The sequence below is a fragment of the Adiantum capillus-veneris genome, chromosome 26 (assembly GCF_014529385.1).
Source record: "Adiantum capillus-veneris isolate H3 chromosome 26, ASM1452938v2, whole genome shotgun sequence".
NCBI classification, from domain to species: domain Eukaryota; kingdom Viridiplantae; phylum Streptophyta; class Polypodiopsida; order Polypodiales; family Pteridaceae; genus Adiantum; species Adiantum capillus-veneris.
Window position 1 is genome coordinate 136,292,713 of NC_140956.1, and position 22,670 is coordinate 136,315,382.

Consider the following 22,670-nt stretch of genomic DNA (forward strand, 5'->3'; position numbering starts at 1 on the left):
GTCAAGTTTGACAGGCAAAAGGCACCAGGGTTATTGCAACCACTACCTATTCCAGATAAACCATGGGAAAGTATTGCTATGGATTTTATCTTTGATCTTCCGAGAACGCAGACAGGAAACGATGGTATTTGGACCATTATTTGCAGATTCAGCAAACAGGCTCATTTTATTCCTGTCAGGAAGAAGATAAAGCCAGATCAGATGGCACGCTTGTTTATGAGCAATATTTTCAAGTATCATGTCATGCCACAGTCGATTGTTAGCGACCGTGATCCACGCATGACAAGTTTGTTCTGGAGAGGCTTGTTTGAGAATATGGGCACCACGCTCAAATTCTCTTCGTCATTTCATCCTCAAACAGATGGACAGTCAGAAGAGGCAAATTCTAATGTCCTAGATCTGCTGAAGTGCTATGTGTCAGAGCATAAAGGAAAGTGGGAGCAGTATTTGCCATTGGTGGAGTATGCATACAATAATACAGTGCATTCATCAACTGGCAAGGCACCCTTTGAGATAGTTGAAGGTGGCAAGAAAGTTCCTCCCATACTGCATACAAAGGACAAGATATTTGAAGCAGATAAGTATGTTCAGGACATGGATGAAATGTACAAGAAGGTCAAAGTGGCCTTAGAAAGGACTCAGGCAAAGCAAAAGAAAGCAGCTGATCGTCACCGTCGTGAAGTGGTATATTCACTTGGTGATTGGGTGCTTTTACGCTTTGAAAAGGCAAGGTTAAAGAAGATGAAGGGCAAGGAAAGACTGTTTCCAAAGCTCAGCATGCGTTACTATGGGCCTTTTCAAGTGTGCGACATAATCAATGATGTTGCGTATAGGCTGAAATTGTCTGACAGTTGGAAGATTCACAATGCGTTTCATGTGAGTCTTCTCAGACCCTATGTGGGTGATGTGCCAGAAGATATGCCAGCTGAAGATCAACCGGAAGTCGAGGAACTTGACGAGATCTTGGTCCCGGAACAGATTTTGGCACACAAAGAAAGGAAAGTGAAAGGCAAGGTTGCTAGGCGTTACTTGGTAAAGTTCAGAAACTATCCACCAATGGATGCTAAGTGGATGGAAGAAGGTGAACTTGCAGAGTCACCAACTGTGTTATCACTTTACCTGGAAGCCTTCGATTTGCAACCTACCTTGACCCCTTGAGTTTCAAACCTAAATGGATTGTCAGTGTGACAATGGCTTCTGAAACAAATGATGTACATGGTATTTAAAGTGAGCTCAAATCAAATACCTGTTACATGAATGTTAGAGCTGTACAGATTGTCAGTTTGGCAATTGCTCTTATGGAATGTCCAAAAGTTTGGTTAGTGCTATAGAAGTGAGTATTTCTTGTCAGTTTGTCAAGGATACAGTGATTGCTTCTATTCAAGAGTACATGTGTAACTGCATTCTTAAACTGTCGGTTTGGGTATGCTCGAAAGTGTTACGGGATCCAACGTGTACTATAAGACAGTGGCAAAATGTGCAGCTACCATTTTGTCATTGGAAAGTTAGTGACTCAAAGCAATGGCAGAGTGCGCAGCTACCACTATGTCATTGGGACAGGGTTCACACGCAGGCAATACATGAGTCGACGAGGTGTTGAATACACCAGGGTTGACCATGAGCATGTATGTGTCGTACATGTGTCGACAGGTGTTGAATACATCAGTGTTGACTAGGAGCATGAACGACATAGATGCAAACGAGGATGTTTGATATTTCAAGAGGGGGGTATGTCACCAGCGTGTGACTACTATCTATCCTTTTTGTTGATTTCTTTCTTATTATCTATTTACTTTCACTTTTTGGAAACACCCCTCGGGAAATCTAACTGCTCTGCATTGCATAGCTAGTGTGGAACTGTCCAGAGGGAGTCCAGGCCTGAGGGCAAGAGAGCACTAAGGTTGGACAAAGACTATGGTTAGCCAAAGTGGGGTCATTGACTAGCCAAAGTGGAATCCTTTGCTACAGAGGCTACATTTCAGTTCTGGATGTGGCAGTTCTGGATGTGGCCACAGTGTACAAAGAGGGTCGGATGACCTAGAAAGATACAATGGCAGCATCTCCTAAAATTTAGGGAACTGCTATTTTGGGACCTGAAAATGTGTTGGCGTCATTACCTCCGGAATGACAAAGGGAACATTTTCTTACTCTGCCGTGAAGTCAACTGGGCAACCGGTTGGGATATTTTTAGGCGGCAACACCGAAACGGGAAAATGCTTATAAATGTGCCAAGTGGCACCTTCTGGTGCACTTGCCTCATGCAACAAGAAGTGGCGCTGAATTTAGGAGGGGGAGAGCCTCATTTTCAGTTTTGTCACAGATTAAGAGCTATGGAGTGCTTGCTTTCCCTCTTATGCACAGTGCGGTGCCAGGAGTGATGCCCTACACGCTACGCACTGCCCTCTCTCTCCCTTTGGCAGTATGTTATGCCCCTCTAGTGGGCTTTTCATTTGACCAATGTACAGTTGTGTGGGTTCATGCGCGATTGCCGAGGCAAGAGCCTCTTGCACAGGTACTGGATTAGCTAGCGGCTAATCCCCCCGCAGGTACAGGTGAATTCGGAGAGCTTTCACGCCAGAAATCTCGTCCGATTCAAAGGGCAAGTAGCCCTACAGGTGCGGGAGCTCGAGGACTTGCTACGGATGCGACCGGCACGCGAAACGGAGCCCGAAACAGTGAATTACAGCCTGCTGTGTATTTTTGCAGGTTTAAGGTTTTGGCCCTAAACGGACCCTAATACCCCCAGGAGGTTCGGGGACGTAAGGGGACCGCTGTACAGGTGATCTGGCGCATTTTCAGGGCTGAAAACAGAGAATTCAGCGTGCTGCAGATTCTCGCCAGGTTTTGCAAAGTGCCCGTATGCGTCGGGAAAGTCAATCAATGCGTGGGAATACTGACTGTGAAGGGTTCTAGTACAGTTATGCTGCCGAAATCAGGCTGGAACAGTGGAAATTCAGCCGAGTTTGTGCGGGGCAGCTTGTAGGGAACCACAGCGTTTATTCCCTCTTTTGAACAATAAAGAAATACCGAAAGGGGCGCCTAAGTTAGGGGCCAATTTGGTGTCCGTCTACTCATACAAGTGCAATCTAGCAGCCTGTATCCCTCTCCCCTTTGTTGTGTCTTGAAAGTACAGGTAAAATAGACGACTAATAATGGGTGAAAGCTAAATCAAGGTTTGAAGTAAAGTCTACCGCCCTTTTTGGATTGAATAGGCCGGTTACAGTACTCCTTGCGTGAATCTTCGTTGTGATCCCTTCCCGCATCTCCGGATGCAAAGGGAGTCGACTGATCTTTGCCTGAAGACATAGGTGCTGCGTAAAAAGGATCAGATTTCCTGTAGGAGAGAAATCGGTCGCGCTCTGATACCATTGTAATAGACTTGGACACTCTAAGTCGTGAATCTACCGCGACACCACAAAAGATCACTTCAAAACAGTTCATAGTTCACAACTGATTCGACACTGGCCGGGCGAAGTTCCGTGCCCAGAGATATTGGCCCCAAAGACTGGCGCCCCTTTCGGTATTTCTTTTTCTATTAATCTGCAACTCAAAGTACAAGGCAACCACTGGGACTCACTCTCAGACTCTGCGTCCAGATGCTCTCAAAAGTGAGAGCCCAGAGACTAATTGTCACGTGACATATCCAACCCTATGTGTCTATGGACAAGCTACGGCACGACAAGGGTTCAGTCAATTCAGTAAGTCTAGATTAGAAGTCATCTGGCACTTTTGTGAGTCTATTCGTAGACCGTGCATGCCCAGTCACTTAGTGTAGATGCATATCCTCTGGTTGCACACAGCATGATCATAAGCATTCCCATCAGAATCCTTCAGGGGAATTTTCCATTGCATTTAGCCTATTTTACCTATTTTTGATATTTTTCACTTATTATTTTTTAATGACTTTTGTTGGAAAGTAGGTAGGGCAAATTGGGTAAGTTTGTATATAAGCAAACCTAGACTAGTACAAAATGGCAGAAGAGGCAATAGGAGCCTTGCCATACACCCCCAGCACTTCGCGTTTCCAGATCTCCCTCATCAGCCTCAACCTAGCGTTTTCCTTCAAACAAGAAGTACTCGCCAGCAGACCCCAGCATCTAGCATTTTCCCAAATCTGCAGCCCTAGCGTTTTTGGAGATTCCTAGCGTTTGCAGATTTTCAGCCTTTACAGATTTCAGCCTTGGCGATTTTCAGCCATGAAAACCTGCAATTTCAGTAATGAAGACCTGCAATTTCAGCCCTAAAAGACCATCAGTTTCAGCCCTAAAGAACATCAGTTTTCAGCCGCAGCAGATTTCAGCCCATAGCGTTTTTGGACAGCAGATAAAAGGTTGCAATTTTCAGCCCTAGTGTCGGCCTCATCATCTCCGTCGTCATCGCCGACATAGCCTAGACTTGCATCAGTCACATGCATTCCCATTGTACCAGTTTGTGCAATCAATAGTAGACCACTCTCGCCGTCGAGAGTGGGGCCTTCGGAGGAGGGTTTTACGTCTCTGGTGTCGTATTCTCTTCTCTCTCTATCTCTCAGTCTCATACACTTGCACGCACAATGTCCATTCACTTTGTTTATGATCATAGTACTCTCTCTTTAAGCACGGAAGGCTCTCCCTTCCATAAGAACAAAAGGAACCTTGAGCACATTTGGGAGCACTCATCTTGAGCAAAGTTCAGACATTCATTCCACTACACCTAACATTGGTTGCAGAGCTTTGGCAGTGTTCTGTATCACTCAAGGAAAGAACCACAAGAATCACAAGAATTTTTTTGCTTGTTGCGGTCGCACGAACCCAAGTTCTCTTGGGCGTGTCGATTCCTAATCGTGTTTTTGAAGAGTGGCATGTCATGTGACACATCCAACCCTATGTGTCCGTGGACAAGCTACAACACGACAAGGGTTCAGTTCAGTCAAGTCAGTCTAGAATAGGAAGTGTTCTGGCACTTTTGTGAGTCTATTCGCAGACCGTGCATGTCCAGACACTTAGATTAGATGCATATCCTCTGGTTGCACACAGCATGATCATCAGCATTCCCATCAGAATCCATCAGAATCCTTCAAGGGAATTTTCCAATGCATTAAACCTATTTTCCCTATTTTTGACATTTTTCACTTATTATTTTTAAGTGACTTTTGTTGGAAAGTAGGTAGGGCAAATTGAGTAAGTTTGTATACAAGCAAGCCTAGACTAGCACTATTGGGCAAAAGAGGCAACAGGAGCCAAGCTCAACAGGCAACTTCTCAAGCAAGACACCTGGTGTCACGATTGTGACTTGTTACGCTCTTCTTAATTCATTACAGATGCAAATGCGAAGTGTGACTAACCCAGGAGGACTCCTGTTCTTGAATGGTCACACCCCTTCGCCCAAAAGACATACCTCTTCGCCAAAAGCCACACTCCTTCGACGATTGGTCACACCCCTTCACCGTACGGATGCGACTCTTCACCCAATGGTTGCAGCTCTTCGCCAAAAGGATGTGTCTTTTCGCCTAAAGTCATGTCTCTTCACAAAGAGACATGCCTCTTCACTGATGACTATTCAATTCCTATCAAAGGAACCCTTGTATCACACTTTCAATCAATCAAACACAGAGTCTTCTAAGTCTTGTTCAGTTTCACTTTCTTAAGTCTTAATCATGAGTTTAAGTACTTAATTAAGGATTAGCGACTAGAATCCTTACAGTGGTATCAGAGCAAATTTTTCCCGAGACCCGAAGGTTGTGAGCCTCTCACCCTCGCCGCTACTCTCCCCCTTCATGGAGTTGTATGGAAGCAGAAGAAAGATGGCCAGGACCCATGTCAGCATGAGGTAATCTTTTCTCAAACACATACATAAAGATAAGCAGAAGATGGCAGACATAGTCGGTGTTGCAACGTACCGGTTACAATTCTAGACTCTTCGCGAGGACAGGATGAGTTGCACTCTTTCCTTCTTGCGCAAGTGACGCGACCCAGTGCATCCAGGCCGCCCCTTCACCCGGCACCTCACTCACGGCAGCCCCATGTTGGCAGCGCTGGCTGTTTTTCCAAGAGGCAGCAGTGTTCGAATTAAAAGGCAGCTACGCTACATTTGGGATTAAAAAAAAAGGCAAGCGTTGTATTTTTAAAAAAAGGCCACCCTTTTTATTTAAAAGGGTTTTTGGCCGACCGCCCAACCTAATTTTAAGTGGGCACCCTTGGGCACCCCTTTGAGGAATAATTAAACAAAAAAAAAAAGACAAGAAGTCAACGGCAGCCAGCGCAATGACAAATCAACGCCTGCGTGAGAGAAATTCAGCGCCCCCTCTTCTACTAATTCCCAGCGCCACCAATTCTGGCCATCGCCAGACGCGCACGCGGGCTTGTTCAGAATCATGGAAGACGATGCCCTCGACGTTCCCGTCAATTTTCTCTCGTACATAGACGAGGTGCCCGAAGAAATATTGCCAGAAAATCCTCCTCCGGTTCCCTAAGTGATAATTATACCAGATACCCCCGAAGCAGAACCCGTACCCGAACCAGAACCCACATTCGAACCGGAAGTCATTCTCATTTCGGATTCCCTGTCTCCAGTTCCAGTTCCAGTTCCAGAGGAAAGACAGGTTCCCGACTTCTTTCCGGCACCCGAGCCTGCTCCTGTACCTGCATTACAGCCAGCAGTGTTGCCCCAAAATTACCTGGTTTATGTCACTCATCGGAATGCCTCGCGCTCATAGGGCTGGGTGGTGTGGCATATCATCGTTACGTGCGAGCCTCTTCATTTGCCACACTACAAGCACATACTGAGCCGGTACCCCCACTTGGCCTATTCTCTGATGGAGTGTCGCGTGGATTCAGTAAACGACATCATTTCCCAGCAGCCTTTAGTTCGGGTTCACAGCGAGTTACAACTTCCGGACTACACGCCTTTGACGCCAGACGACACACCTCCTATCGACGAGGTGGAAGATATCGAGGATTCAGATTTTGGACCAGATTTCTTAGAGGAGTGGGACGCAGCATCAGCAGCAGCTTCACCTTTTTACGACAACCACACCTCTCCAGCTTCTCCGAGATATTCCCTCTGAGCCGTCAGAATGTAAGAGACAGGAAGTGCTGCACCAGACGATCCGATAGCCATCCTCAGAGAGCAGATGTCCGTCCTCCAAGAGGCCCTCTCCACCGGTCTTGCATCGATGACCGCACGTTTGGATGTCCTGCAGGCCTTTTCTTCTTCGAGGACGCAGCCAGCTATCCATTCAGTTTCTTCGGTAGCAGAGTCAGTTCCTGAGCAAGTCAACGCTCCGGAACCAAAGGTAGACAATCCTGAATTAAAATATCTTTTTAAGATAATAGACACAGCACAAAAAAAGAAGATAGATGCAAAGTTGCCCGAGCCATACAACGGTCGCCGCGATAAGCGCGTGCTGGACCATTGGCTTTTCAAAATGGAGGTTTACTTTTCAAATACTGATCTCATTGAAAGCAAGAAACTTGCTTTGGCTAGCTCTCTACTAAAGGATACTGCATTCCTTTGGTGGCGTCGCCGCATCAAAGATGGAAAAATCACTGCTACTTGGGACAAATTCCGGCGCGTTCTTTGCAAGGCTTTTGAGCCTGCAAATGCCGATTTCCACGCCCGGTCTTCTCTCCGCCGCCTGAGCCAAACTGGTTCCTTGGCCGCGTACATCTCAGAGTTTCAGAAATTAACTCTTGAGATAGAGACTCTCAGTCCTTCCGACAAACTCCACAGTTTTGTTGACGGACTTGAGCCTTCCCTGCGAGAAGATGTCCATAAATTTAACCCTACCACACTGGATGTTGCAATCGCTTATGTTGAGCTTTTTGGTGACAATCGGCGCCCACTCAGAAGTTTCCTTCCTGGTGATCGAGTTTCCAATTCTGCAAGCTCTTCACAACGTAATTACCAAGGACAAGGTGGTCAGAATCAGCGTTCTTTCTCAGGAGCTCACTCTTCGAGACAATACTCTGTTGGACAAACTTCTTTCCGACCCCAATCTTCTGGACAAGTAGCCACTTCTAGAGCCTCCTCTTCGGCAAATAATCAGAATCGACGAAACAATCGTCCCAATCATAGAAGGAATGGTCGTCGTGATTTTCGGCCGAATGCGTCCTCTGGACAGCAATCCTCTTCATCAGCTCCTTCAACCTCCAACTCCAACCGTACAGGATTATGTACAATTTTTCATGGAGATCACAAATGGTATGAATGCCCCAAGAAGCCAAATCCTTCAAATCCTCGCCAGAATTCTCACATGGAGACCACAATTGCAAAACCTATCCACAGCCAACCTCCTGTCCCAGACAAGGGCAAACAGGCAGCACGTTGTGTTCGAGTTTTCAAGGTTGTAAGTGCCTTAATGATGAATGCTCGGAATCACGTTACTGCTCCAGTGGATCTTTCGAATCAGGTTCTCAGCCTCCTTGGCTTTGTTGGCAAGTAGCCAATCAACGTTCTTGTAGACAGTGGGTGTTCTACTAATTTCGTCAGCACATCTTTGATTACTAAACTGCGCCTTCAAACTCAACCTAGTGAGGCAGCTTACCAAGTAGAACTTGCTAATGGTTCCTTCCTCGAGTGCAACAAAAGGATTGAAAAGCTGGATCTTCAGATACAGGATTACCAAGATCAGCTTGGTTTTTCAGTTATGCCCTTGTCACATTACGACTTATCCTTGGCCAATCTTGGTTATTTCAGTATGATCCAATAATCAATTTCAGAGATCACTCAATTCGGCTCTTTCACAAGCAACAGGAAATAGAGCTTCGTGGTCTTTTCAGTGCCAAACCCATTATATTGGTTTCTGCTTTACACGTCAAACGGCTTGTTCGAAAACGTGATTGTGCTACTGCCTTAATCATGTTAAGAGATGTTACACCCGGTGCAGAAGAAGCAGAAGTTAAATCCTCCTCAAATATTGCCTATTTGCAGCAACCCTTCTTTCAACCACATTTGGACTTGTTTCCCGACGAGCTACCAACAACTTTGCCTCCTCGGCGTCCCGTGGATCATCCCATTGATTTGATCCCCGGCCAACCTCCACCAATTCGAGCCCCTTATCGAGTTTCATACTCAAAGTCTCAAGAGATACAGCGGCAGCTAGAAGATTTGTTGGATAAAGGTCATATTCGCCCAAGCAAAAGTCCCTTTGGAGCTCCTGTTCTGTTGGTCAAAAAGAAAGATGAATCTATGCGTCTTTGCATCGACTATCGTGCTTTGAATAAGTTGACGATCAAAAACAAGTTTCCCCTACCTCGCATTGACGAGTTATTTGATCAGTTATTGGGAGCAAAGATCTACTCCAAAATTGATCTAAAATCAGGGTATCACCAAATTCGCATTCGCATTGGTGATGAGTACAAGACAGCTTTTCGCACAAAGTATGGTCACTATGAATTTCTGGTATTACCATTCGGGTTAACCAATGCCCCGGCCTCTTTCATGACGCTGATGAACGAAATATTGGGACCATACTTGGACAAGTTCATGATCGTGTATTTGGATGACATTTTAGTTTTGAGTCGAACGATGGCTGATCACAAGGAACATTTGAAGCTTGTCTTCCAAGTTTTGCGAACCAATGTGCTATACATCAATAAGAAGAAAAGTGATTTCTTCAAGAATCAGGTGGAATACCTTGGTCACGTTATTTCTGCCAGTGGCTTTGCAGTCGATCCCAAGAAAATACAGGTCATAGTGGATTAGCCTTTACCGCTCACCATCTCAGATGTGCGCTCCTTTTTGGGACTTGCAAACTTTTATCATACCAAGGAATTCTCCAACATTGCAGCTCCTTTGACTGAGCTTACCAAGCAGGATAAACTTCAATGGACTGAAGAAGCAGAACAGTCGTTCAAAGCCCTTAAACATGCCTTGACGACAACTCCAGTTTTGGCTATTGCAGATCCTACTCAACCTTTTCAGGTCATGACCGATGCGTCAGATCGTGCTTCTGTCAGATCGTGCTTCTGGAGGTGTTCTTATGCAGAATGAGCGTATCATTGCTTTTGACAGCCGCAAATTTTCAGCCATACAAATGAGATACCCAGTTTATGACAAGGAATTTTTAGCCATTGTTCATGCTTACCGCACTTGGAAACACTATCTTCTTGGCGCAGATTCCGTGGTGCAGACAGATCATCAGTCATTGACATACATTTTTACTCAACCGGTGATGAATCCTTGTCAAGGACGATGGGTTGAGTTCTTGGCAAATTTTCATATGATTATTCAATACGTGTCAGGCCTTGCAAATGCAGTTGCAGATGCCTTAAGCCGTCTTCCTCGAGCCATCAACTTTGCCATTTCCGGTGTGCAGATAGAAATACCTGCTTGTTTCAAACATGAGTATTTGACAGATCGAGATTTTGGGAATGCATTTCAAGCTCTTAAATCCTCTACTCCGACTCCTGCAGAGATGAATATGTTTGCAGCCTACACCATTGTCAATGACTTGCTACATTACATTGATCGCATTTGTGTTCCACACAATACACCATTGCGGAAAATTTTGATCCAAGAACATCATGAAGTCCCTTTTGCTGCTCATCCAGGCATCAACAAGACATACAGATTGTTATCTGCAACATATTTTTGGCCACAAATGCAGCAAGATGTTATCAAGTTTGTCAAAGCTTGTCATTCCTGTCAAACAATGAAGGCCTCTCGACAACTTCCTCAAGGGTTACTTCATCCTTAGCCCGTACCTCAAGAAAGATGGGAAAGTGTCAGCATGGATTTTATCACTACATTGCCTCGTTCTCAAAAAGGCAATGCACAGATTCTCGTAGTGTTTTCAAAGATGGCACACTTTATTCCTTGCAAGAAAGCTGCCTCGGCACCAGACGTTGCGCAATTATTTGTGCAACACATTTTCAGATTACATGGATTACCAAAGTCTATTGTTTCAGACAGAGATCCAAAATTCACAGGGCATTTTTGGACATCCCTTTTCAAATCCCTTGGTACAAATTTGTTATTCAGCTCAACACACCATCCTCAAACTGATGGGCAGACAAAAAGAGTGAATCAAATTTTGGAAGAAATGCTTCGACATTACATACAAATTCGATTGGGATCATGGGAAGAGTATTTGCCACTTGTAGAGTTCGCATACAATAACTCTATCCATTCAGTAACTGGCATGACTCCATTCCAAGCAGCTTATGGGCATACTCCTCTTATACCGACAAACTTTGTTCTTCAACACAAAGTAGCTCTAGCAGATCAGTTGGTTCAAGAAATGTAAGATGTACTTATTCAAGTACGTGACAAGTTGGTTCATGTCCAACAAAAGTACCAAAAACAAGCCAATAAGCATCGACGACATGCAGATTTCCAAGACGGAGATTTGGTTTTATTATATGTAGCACCTCATCGCTACAAAACTGTGAAATCGGTCTTTCCAAAGTTGCACCCTCGCTTCTATGGACCTTTCAAAATAATCAAGAAGTACTCAGTTGTCAGTTACAAGTTGGAACTTCCACTCTCATGGGGAAAACTTCATCCAACTTTCCACATTTCTTGGCTCAAACAATACATACAAGGAGATTCGCCAATTCCAGACTTATCTTCTTATGTGCTAGAAATTGAAGATGAACGCATAATTCTTGTTCCAGAAAAGATTCTTGATGTAAGACAAAAAGAAACAAGACGAAAGATCACAACAGAATTTCTTGTCAAGTGGATGGATCTTGATGAGTCAGACTCAACTTGGCAGACGGATGAAGATATGCAGCAGTACCCAAACCTCCTTCAAGAATTCTTTGAAAAGCGGAAGACTTTCATCTGAACACGGGGTTTTAATGTAAATAGGAGGGAATGTCACGATTGTGACTTGTTACACTCTTCTTGATTCATTACAGATGCAAATGCGAAGTGTGACTAACCCAGGAGGACTCCTGTTCTCGAATGGTCACACCCCTTCGCCCAAAAGACATACCTCTTCGCCAAAAGCCACACTCCTTCGACGACTGGTCACACCCCTTCACCGTACGGATGCAACTCTTCACCCAATGGTTGTAGCTCTTCGCCGAAAGGATGTGACTTTTCGCCTAAAGTCATGTCTCTTCCCAAAGAGACATGCCTCTTCACTGATGACTATTCAATTCCTATAAAAGGAACCCTTGTATCACACTTTCAATCAATCAAACACAGAGTCTTCTAAGTCTTGTTCTAAGTTCAGTTTCAGTTTCTTAAGTCTTAATCATGAGTTTAAGTACTTAATTAAGGATTAGCGACTAGAATCCTTACACCTGGTGGATTTTCCTCCAAGCAAGGACCATCTATCCTGTAGCGTTTTCACATCCAGCATCATCACCAGGAGTTCCCACAGCCTAGTGCTTTTGCAACAGGTAGTCACCGCAAACAGATCCTCATGCATAGCGTTTTCAACATTAACTTCATCGCCGGCAAAGCTGCAACACATCAGCGTTTTCAGCCCTTGCCATCGCCACAAAACCCCCATGCCTAGCGTTTTTGTCCCTGGCAAGAGCAGCTTCAGTTTTTAGCCTTTGGACAGTGTCAGCAGGTGATTTTAAACCATCAAAGACCATCAGTTTTCAGCCCTAAGACCTGCAGATTTTCAGCAACAAAGATCGGCAAAAAGCAGCCCCAAACCCAGCGTTTTGGATTTGAAGCCGATTTCAGCCCATAGCGTTTTTGGACAGCAGATAAAAGATTGCAGATTTCAGCCCTTAGGTCGGTGTCGTCAGCCCCGTCGTCGTCGTCGACATAGCCTAGACTTGCATCAGTCTCATGCATACAGTTTGTACCAGTTTGTCCAATCATAGGTAGACCACTCTCGTCGGCGAGAGTGGGGCCTTCGGAGGAGGGTTTTCTCTCTATCTCTTAGTCTCATATACTTGCACGCACAGTGTCCATTCACTTTGTTTGTGATCATTGCACTCTCTCACTAAGAACAGAAGGCTCTTCCTTCCATAAGAACAAAAGGAACCTTGAGCACAGTTCGGAGCACTCATCTTGAGCAAAGTTCAAACATTCATTCCGCTGCACCTTACATTGGTAACAGAGCTTTGGCAGTGTTCTGTATCACTCAAGGAAAGAACCACAGAATTGCTTGTTGAGGTCGCACGTGACCCAAGTCCACTTGGGCGTGTTGATTCCTAATCGTGTTTTTGAAGAGTGACAGGAATCCCAGGAAAGAAGGGCTTGTCCAGCCTCCCTTTGTGCCTCTTTTCACTCATTGAGAGCGGCCCGTGCACCTAGCGGTCGGCCAATCGACGTGAGGTGGGAAAAAGCAACCTTGGTGTGAGCGCAAGGCCGCCAAGGGGTGCGTCCGCGGAAAAGAGCAGAACTCGCGTGAAGAGAAGATCCTTCTCTAACACAGATTGCAAGTGAAAGAAGAACCACAAGACCCTCAAGACCCCCAAGAAACTCAAGAACTCAAGAACCCCAAGAACCAAGACCCCCAAGAACCAAGACCCCCAAGAACCCAAGTTCCTCGTGAACTTAAGAACCCATGACTTCAGGATGGTCATCACTCGAAGCGGAATGGATACTTCGCTTGGAAGTGGTGAGTATGAGAGAGGCGAAGAAGAATTTTTCCCACCAGGAGGTTTTTCCGACCCTCCCCCTTCCCCATCTACGTCAAGGATTGCACTAACTTCTATGGAGGAGTTGGACCAGATGTTTATGGAAAGGAAGTTAGAACACGAAGCAAGAAATGCAGAAAGAATGGAAGAAATGGAACGCAGAAAGAAGAGCAGAAAGAAAAGCAGAAATGGAGCGCAAACACCAAGAAAGAATGGCAATTGCCATCAAAGACAAGAGCGACCAACACATGAAAGAGTTCTTGCGACTCTTTTCTCAAGTGCAGGCACAAATGCAAGAGATTCGAGAAAAGGAGACTCTCTCGGTCTCTTCTTCTCCAAAGCATGATACACATGATTTGCATGATAATTTGAATGACAATGATTTGCATGATGATTTGAATGATAATGATGAGCATGATGATTTGGATGACAATGACAATCATGATGATTTGCATGATCAAGATGTGATTTCTCACAAGCATGATGAGTTGCATGAAGATGATGTGATTGTTCACAAGGATGATGAGTTAGTTGAAGCTTTTTCTAGCGAAGCTAACCTCGTTGCAGATTTGATCAATCACGAAGGATCGATCTTGGCTCTCGAGCCTAGGTCCAAAGAACCCCTTCCGGCATAACCGATCTTGGCTCTTGAGCCTAGGTCCAAGGAACCCTCACAGGAAGTATTATATGTTCGCATGTAAATACGCACACATTGTACGAGTGTTTCATTCGTGATCGTTTCCTGTATTTTCGTCAACGTCTTTATGTGATCCCTTTTCCTAGGCATGACATATTGTACGTTGAGCACGTTTCACTCATGAATAAGCACGAATATATGCGGATTATTCATGAAAAGCTGAAAAGTAAATATGTAAGGAAGTCACATTCCATGTCTCTTCCTTGGCATGACACAGTTGTAGAAAGAGCATATGACAGTATGAGCACCAAGCATGGGCATTTCCGTTGTGGATTGCCACAGTTGATTGATCTAGATCATAAGAGAAAGATTCGCTCTCATTGTTTGCATTTGTTTGATGAACAGATTGTCACTCCGTCTCTATGTTCATCTACATTGCATACAAGTCTTTAGAGAAGACAAGATTTTTTCCATTCACTTTACATGGAATGGGTATGTTCATGGTTTTGTGTTGGAAATGGTTTCAGGAATTTTCAGCCATGGAGATTCTTGAAGAAGAAAGAAGCACGACTCTAGACGAAGTTAAAGCATTGAAGGAGCTACAGAAGATTGTCGCTTTCGGCGCAGCCCAAAGAAGAAGGCATTGCAGACCTTTATGAAGTTCAAGTACCGCACGACCCACACATCAGAGTGGGCCGGCGAAGAGTCCCTCCCAGGATTCCACATGCTATTGGCGATCTCCCTCGACGCAATTCAGTTCGGTACCAGTACCTCACTTTGAAAAGGAGAGGACGTCACGTGACACATCCAACCCTATGTGTCTGTGGACAAGCTACAGCACGACAAGGGTTCAGTTCAATCAAGTCAGTCTAGAATAGGAAGTGTTCTGGCACTTTTGTGAGTCTGTTCGCAAACCGTGCATGTTCAAACACTTAGATTAGATGCATATCCTCTAGTTGCACACAGCATGATTATCAGCATTCCCATCAAAATCCATCCCAATCCTTCAAGGGAATTTTCCAATGCATTGAAACTATTTTCCCTATTTTGACATTTTTCACTTATTATTTTTAAGTGACTTTTGTTGGAAAGTAGGTAGGGCAAATTGAGTAAGTTTGTAGATAAGCAAATCTAGACTAGCACTATTTGGCAGAAGAGGCAACAGGCGCCAAGCTCAACAAGCAACTTCTCAAGCACGACACTTGGTGGATTTTCCTCTAAGCAAGGACCATCTATCCCCTAGCGTTTTCACATCCAACATCATCGCCAAAAGTTCCCACAGCCTAGCGTTTTTTGCAACAGGTAGTCACCGCAAACAGATCCTCATGCATAGCGTTTTCAGCATTAGCTTCATCGCCAGCAAAGCTGCAACACATTGGCGTTTTCAGCCCTTGCCATCGCCACAAAACCCCGATGCCTAGCGTTTGTCCCTGGCAAGAGCAGCTTCAGATTTCAGCCTTTGGACAGTGTCAGCAGGTGATTTTCAGCCATCAAAGACCATCAGTTTTTAGCCCTAAGACCTCAAATTTTCAGCGACAAAGATCGGTAGAAAGCAGCCCCAAAACCAACGTTTTGGATTTACAGCAGATTTCAGCCCATAGCGTTTTTGGACAGCAGACAAAAGATTGCAAATTTCAGCCCTTAGGTCGGTGTCGTCATCCCCGTCGTCGTCGTCGACATAGCCTAGACTTGCATCAGTCTCATACATACAGTTTGTACCAGTTTGTGCAATCATAAGTAGACCACTCTCGCCGACGAGAGTGGGGCCTTCGGAGGAGGGTTTTACGTCGTCTTTGGTGTCGTATCTCTCTTCTCTCTATCTCTCAGTCTCATACACTTGCACGCACAGTGTCCATTCACTTTGTTTGTGATCATTGCACTCTCTCACTAAGAATGGAAGGCTCTCCCTTCCATAAGAACAAAGGAACCTTGAGCTCCATAAACCTTGGGTTCTGCACCAGTCTAGAAAACCAATTGAGTCCTGAATGCATCAACTTTAAGTTGCCCAGTCATAAAGCCCTGCACTGGTGGAGCATTCACATCAACAACAGGTACAGACAGGCGTGGCTATGAATTCTCGCCAACCTCAAACACTGTAGAAATTGCATGCATGTCCTATGAAGAGGAATCCTCTTCCATAATGCCTTTCCCTTTGTTGGCCATAGTGTAATCCCGCGTTCCAGTACTCTGTGTCTTTACCAAAAACCAACCGAGGCTCACTTCTTGAGGAAAAAGTGATTCTATCCCAGCAATGGAACCATGAAACCGGCCCGTAGGTCGGTAGACTTTGGCTTTCACTCGAAACTTTATTTAGACTTTAGGACACACAGAAATCTTGCAAATAAAAACCTGTAACGGTAATTGGCACTTCAAACACACACGGCTTGGAAGCTAGAGCGCTACCAAGCAGACGCCGACACCTATTGGCCCCAAAGACAAGTGCCCCTTCCGGTATTCTTTATTGTTATTGCAAATATACGACCCGAACACTTTCCTTTCACCTATCTCTCACCAAGCTGTCCAAACATGTCTATGGCTAAAATTGCAGGTTTTTTACCCAATTTTGCCGGCATAACGACACAAAACCCTCTATAAGTCAAAAGTACACGTCAAGAACACTTTCCCTTGCGGTTAGGAAGCTTTGCAGTGAGCTGTAGGTCAATTTCAGTGTGCTGTAATTCCCCGTTTTAACACTATCAAGTGCCCAAAGCCCTGTTAAAGCATCACAAGGCTTTCTCGAGGCTTTCTCGAGGCCCCATCGACGTTGTCTTGCAGTTTAGGTGCGAAACCCTAAACCTGCAGAAAAACATGACAGGCTGTAATCCTCTATTTTGGATCGTTCTGGGCGGAGCGAGCACGCCTACGCGGGTCTCAGGTGCTCTCGAACGCAATGGACCAGTTCCCTTTTGAAACGGACAAGTTTCTACGCAAGAAAACTCTCTGTTTTCGCAATTGTTCGCGATGGAACTATGAGTACCTATGGGGGGTTAGCAATTAGCTAATCCGGTTCCTGTTTAGAAGGCTCTTGCCTTGGCAAGTGCGCATAAACCCTCAGAACTGTACATGGTCAACTAAGTAGTCTATCTAGTGGGGCATTACCATATGTGCAAAAGGGGAGAGAGATGCGCAAGAGCAAATCGTCGCGCTACATAGAGCAAGGGAGAAGGCAAGCTTTCCATTAAAGCTGTGATCACCTGCACCCACTACTCACACACATACACTGTAGTCACACTGAAGCGCAAAATCAGACCCCCTGTCAAAAATGGACGCCCCCTCCAGCTGATGGATCTGGCAATTTGCTGCAGAGCTGCCATGTGTCCAGATTGCCTCTTTAGAGTTAATTCCTAGTACCCACCGAGGGGGCCTAAATGACTTTGAGCTGAACCTAGACACCCTTTTACTGCTCAGATTCTTAGAAAGTTTGATAGCCATTGCTTTGAAGCCTTGCACACGCTAATAGGCTAAAATAAATTAATAAGCCTTGCATATGATGTGTTTGTAAGTATGTTTGCTCATATCATATGCAAATCATACTCAACATATCGTGCGAGTACGAACGTATGGTAAATTTATAATACAAGAAATAAAAAAATTGCATGGCATTTCCCATAATGCATGTGTATGAGGAATAGTGTGGCCTGCCGCAGAAACTTCATGAGGCCTTTGTTGCAATTCAATCCAGATAACCACAGTAAGCTGCTTATCAATAATGAGAGCTAAATCTTATTGCACAGAATGACAAGCTGTCTTCATTGTTTACTCTCAAAATTTGGGCCAATCTATCAACATACATGAGGACGTGGGGAACTTCTATGATCTCCTTTAACTCAAACAACAATATCCAACTGAGCCCACACTCTTCTCTCTACTCATTCAGTTAGAAGTACTCCTTGTAGATGCAAGTGTCCTCTTAAAGCAGAAGTTCTCTGAGCAATTTGCTCTGATCAAGAGTCAATTGAACATCTACATTATGGTTGAGAAACCTCCAAACTTGAGAGATGCTACAGACTTACAGTGTCCACAAATGCAGGATCTAGAGAACTAACTCGTAGTGAAATCCACCTTGGATGTTTCATATAAACTATGTCCACAAAATCCACACATATCTGTATGTTCAGACAGAGAGCCACCGGGGAAGTTTGGGGTGGGGGGTTTTTTATGGTGGTGGTGGTGGTGGGGGCGGGCGGCGGGGGGATCCCATGAGAAAAAGACTTGCCTGTGCAAAAGTACTCTTGCCCGAGTAAGGACCCGGATACGCCATGGACGAGCTTCTGCGCAGCGCAATCAACGCAAAGCGAAACCTAAGCAAACTTCTTTCTCGCCTCTGATAGTTCAGAGTTATACCTTCCGGACTTTTACCTTGGAACCATGTAAACCATCATTAAATCTACTATCTACTGACATAATATCTACTAAAATAATATGGCGGAAGGGGGAGCTCTTTACACGTGTTGCAATCTGCGACTTGAAAGCTAAAGTCCAAAACTAAAAAAAGCCCTTTTGCACGCAGTCGCCGACCGTACTATAAAATGTAATAGTATCTAAAATTTGTAGCTCATGTTTATCCAAGTGTTTGATCAAAGTTCATTCGATGTCCAAACCTTGCAAGATTAGAGAAAAATGAGAATTATCATATTTCAAAGGTAATTTTTAGACATGGATTTGAACAGATTGTGATCAATGCATTACGTGTTTGTATGACGTGCTCATAAAAAAAAAGAAAAAACCAGCTGCATGAATGGTGGGGAGGTGGCACCATCCTCGCCCAAGTGTTATAACATATAGAAAACATGCCCTTCCCTCTAATATTTGTTATCTCCTCTAGTGTTGGAGGGTCATAACATGCTTCTCCTCTGGTGTTGGGGGTCACTTTTCTTTTTATATTTACAATACATGAGAAGGAATCTATTACCTATCTCATCTTGAATTTGTATTCCCTTGTCCATGGCTCCAAGCCCAATAGAGCCTTTAAGGATGCACTCATAGGTCACTTCATCGGGAAGGAATTCCTCAAGCCACATTTATTCAAAATAGTAAATCTTCATCTCCGTTTTCTCCCTTGCTTGCTGTTTTTTTTGTTAGACAAATCATCCAACCAACGTGCTCCAAGAGACGAATTCTGGATGATAACTTTTCTTGCTTACAAAAAAACACTGCATATATATGTGTCAACCAAAGGCGTGCCAACCATCACATATTTCTAGAAAATCCCAAGACTAGTAATTGTAATTTTCCTCTGTAGGAAACAATCCGGTGCTTCTTTGGCATGATCAAGTTGGGCATATCATCCGGCCAACGGCCTCTATTGAAAACAATCCAGAGCTTCTTTGTCATGGCAATCAATGCATTCAAAGGCCAACATTCCATATAAGAATCACATGAAAAAACTTTTGTGCTCTTATTACGCTACCTCGTGAGGATGACGCTCCCACAACAATCCATGACTAGCAATCAATCATGAATTATATCAGTCATGTCAAGATCGTCAGCCAGTGAACTCTCTTAGCCATGTCAAGATCCTAAGTTCTCTTTGCCATTGAATTCTCTTAGTCATGTCAAATGATATTTTGTTGGATTCCCATTCCAACCATCTAGTTTACAAAGAGCCAATTTTGACATATCGACTCTATTGATTTTATGGTGTGATGATATGGGTGTGGCAAAGCATGGCATGCAGAAGCATATTACAATGGCATGGAAAAGAAGAGGTGAATCCAACTTGGAAGAAACTACTCTAGCCTTGTTAATTGCATAAACACTTATAGGCTTGTTGTAGATACGATGATTGTGTCTTTGAGAACCAAATAGATTTAAAATTGAGACCAAACTGTACCTTTACGAATTCTTCTTTCTTTCTCTTCCTAGGTTGTCAAAGAGAGAGAGAGAGAGAGAGAGAGAGAGAGAGAGAGAGAGAGAGAAGTTTGTGGAAAGTTCAGTGTACTTTGTTAAATCCATGAATTGTAGTACAAAGAACATCACACATCAATTAGTTTCACAAGTGTTATGCAAAGGGGAACTGGCATGAGAAAATGTGTCCTTCCTTACTCCATCCTCATCAACGCTTAGATGCATAGCGATCTTCTACATTTTCTAATGATTGGAATGATTCCTTCATTTGAAATTTACCAAGTTTTTCATGTCAAGGAGGTGTACATAAAGCACTAAAATCCCATGACATTAAGCCATACCATCTCTATTTTTCTGTCTTGTGTAAAGCTCGATGAAAACTTTGTTGCATCATATGTATGTGTGAGTAGTATATATGTTGTTGTTGGCATGTAAGACGTCATAAAATCTAATATCTAACTATCCCAAATGATTTTCTCATATTGAACTAATCATTTAATGTGGAAGAGTAAACGGGACAAGAGCTAGAATATAGACATGTGCTTTTAGATTTATCTCAGGACGAGACCAAAGGCAATAGGTCCAAATGGGAGATGGTCTAGCAAAGAGCAATACCAACTAATGGAGCTTAAAAGACCTTAGGGTTGGCTTTATTAAAGACCTCCAAAGGTTAGTGTTAAAAGTCCTTAGACCCAAGAACTTAGAGTATGTTAGACCTTAGACAAGCTAAGCATGTGCTTGAGGTGCTTGTCATGCTTGAGATGACTAAGGTGCTTGAGGTGCTTGTTGTGCTTGAGTTTACTAAGGTGCTTGTCGTACTTGATGACTGAGGTGGTTGAGGTGCTTGTCATGCTTTATGACTAAGGTGCTTGAGGGGCTTCATCACTAAGGTGCTTAAGGGGTGAGGTGTTCCAAAGTCAACAACATCTCTACACAAGGGGGGCGAGCCCTACAAATAGGGGCATGAGAGAGAACACACACACACACACACACACACACACTCAAGGCAAGCACAAGACCTAAGAGGCAACAAAGACACATGTCAAGCACCTACACGTGCTGCCCTCATGTAGTGCCTAAAGCCTATTTGTTGACCTCTAAAGGGGTCCGATGAGAATTTAGCTTATTTAATTAATTGTTTAAGCATTTTTTAAGCCCTCTCTCTCTCTCAAAGGGAAAAGGAGGACACTTGTCCAAATGCTACCATGGTTGCTTGATACGTCTAATGCATGTAATTGGCTAGTCTAGAGAAGGTCCAATCAACTTCAAGCTTGAGCTAGGAAGAGGGGTTGATCCAAGCAAGGAGGGGGGTAGCTTGACCATATACTCTCTCTCAGACACTCTCACACACATACTCATTCTCATAGTGTGTTGAGCAAGAACTCCATCTCCTTCTTCAAGCTTGAGAAGTTGAGAGCCTACACCACACTCTTGGCTATGGAATGCAAATCCAGCCAAGAGCCATGCTTCAATGCTATGTTTTCCATCTTCTTCATCTCCATTACTATGCTACTATGCTATGCTAAGCTCTATGAGTAATGGTATGAGAGGACACTAGTTCTTTCTCATAAGAATACTTCTTCTTCCTCTTCCCTACCCTCATTCCCTACTAGCTCTCTCCACCTTTGAAGGTGTTTGAGGTCGGGGACAAGTTAATGCTTTCATTTAGCTAAGTTACGGGCAAAATTGTGGTGCATGAAGCTCTCTATCTCCATTGAACCATCAAGGTCAAGGAACAGAAAGCTTGTATTGTACCAAGTCTCTCTTTATGGGAGAAGCTATAATACAAAAGCCTTTTGGAGGGGGGACGGCTCCACATAAATCCGGTCCTCAACTGTTGTCAAGTTCTCTAATTCTCTCTCTTGTAAAGTATTGCTCATGCCAAGTTGATTAAGTATAATGGTTATGTTGCTACCTCTAATCAAGTTCTCTCTCTATTTTCTCAAAGTATTCTCATCAAAATGCTCACTACAACTCTTTAAATTTTGATATTCTCAATGTTCATAGTCCAATTCTGTTACATTGGTATCAGAGCTATTGGTTTCTCTTTTCTTGCTTAAGAAGAGAGGTCCTTAAGTTGTCCATGAAAGGTTGGACATGTTCATTGCAAGAGGGTAAGTGGGATAGGGATCTATTAACTTGGTTGAAAAGGACTTAGTTTGAGGTAACTCTGTTGGGAGCTATAGACTTAATAATGGAGTCTTTCGGGGCTTGCCTTCGGTTTAACCATTATTGAGCTAGTAGCAAGCTCAACACAAACTATAATCAACCGAGCAATGTTATACCCTCTCCAATATTCTTTGCAATCAACAGTCCCTAAACCACGGGTGTGGTTGCTTGAGAGCTAATTTTCAAAGGTAAAGAAGAGTAGCAACTAAGGTGGGTGCCAAAGCACAAAGTAGCATATACATAAGTTTAGTTAGCATGGCTGACAATAATAAAGAGAGTAGAATGAATATTGACAACTTTGATTTTGCACATGAAGGTGCTACTGATGATGCTCCAGTGTCTGTGAACAATTTTTGTTACTAGGTTGCAACAACCTATGGGCAACCCTGCCTTGCAAGCCAAAGTTACTCGACAACTTTGTGCTTAGGATATTTTCCTACTTCTACAAGAAGAGAGAGAGCTGAGAAAGCCTCTTGTTGAGACTT

General features: G+C 43.9%; 1 long non-coding RNA gene across 1 annotated transcript in view; it reads right to left on the minus strand.

The window, feature by feature from the left end:
* Window positions 1-18,524, minus strand: part of LOC147424251 (uncharacterized) — a 32,345-nt gene extending 13,821 nt beyond the window's left edge. The window contains exon 1 of the long non-coding RNA XR_015186568.1: window positions 18,386-18,524. This is a non-coding gene — a long non-coding RNA (uncharacterized LOC147424251). The remainder of the gene's footprint in view (window positions 1-18,385) is intronic.
* Window positions 18,525-22,670: the final 4,146 nt, after the last annotated feature.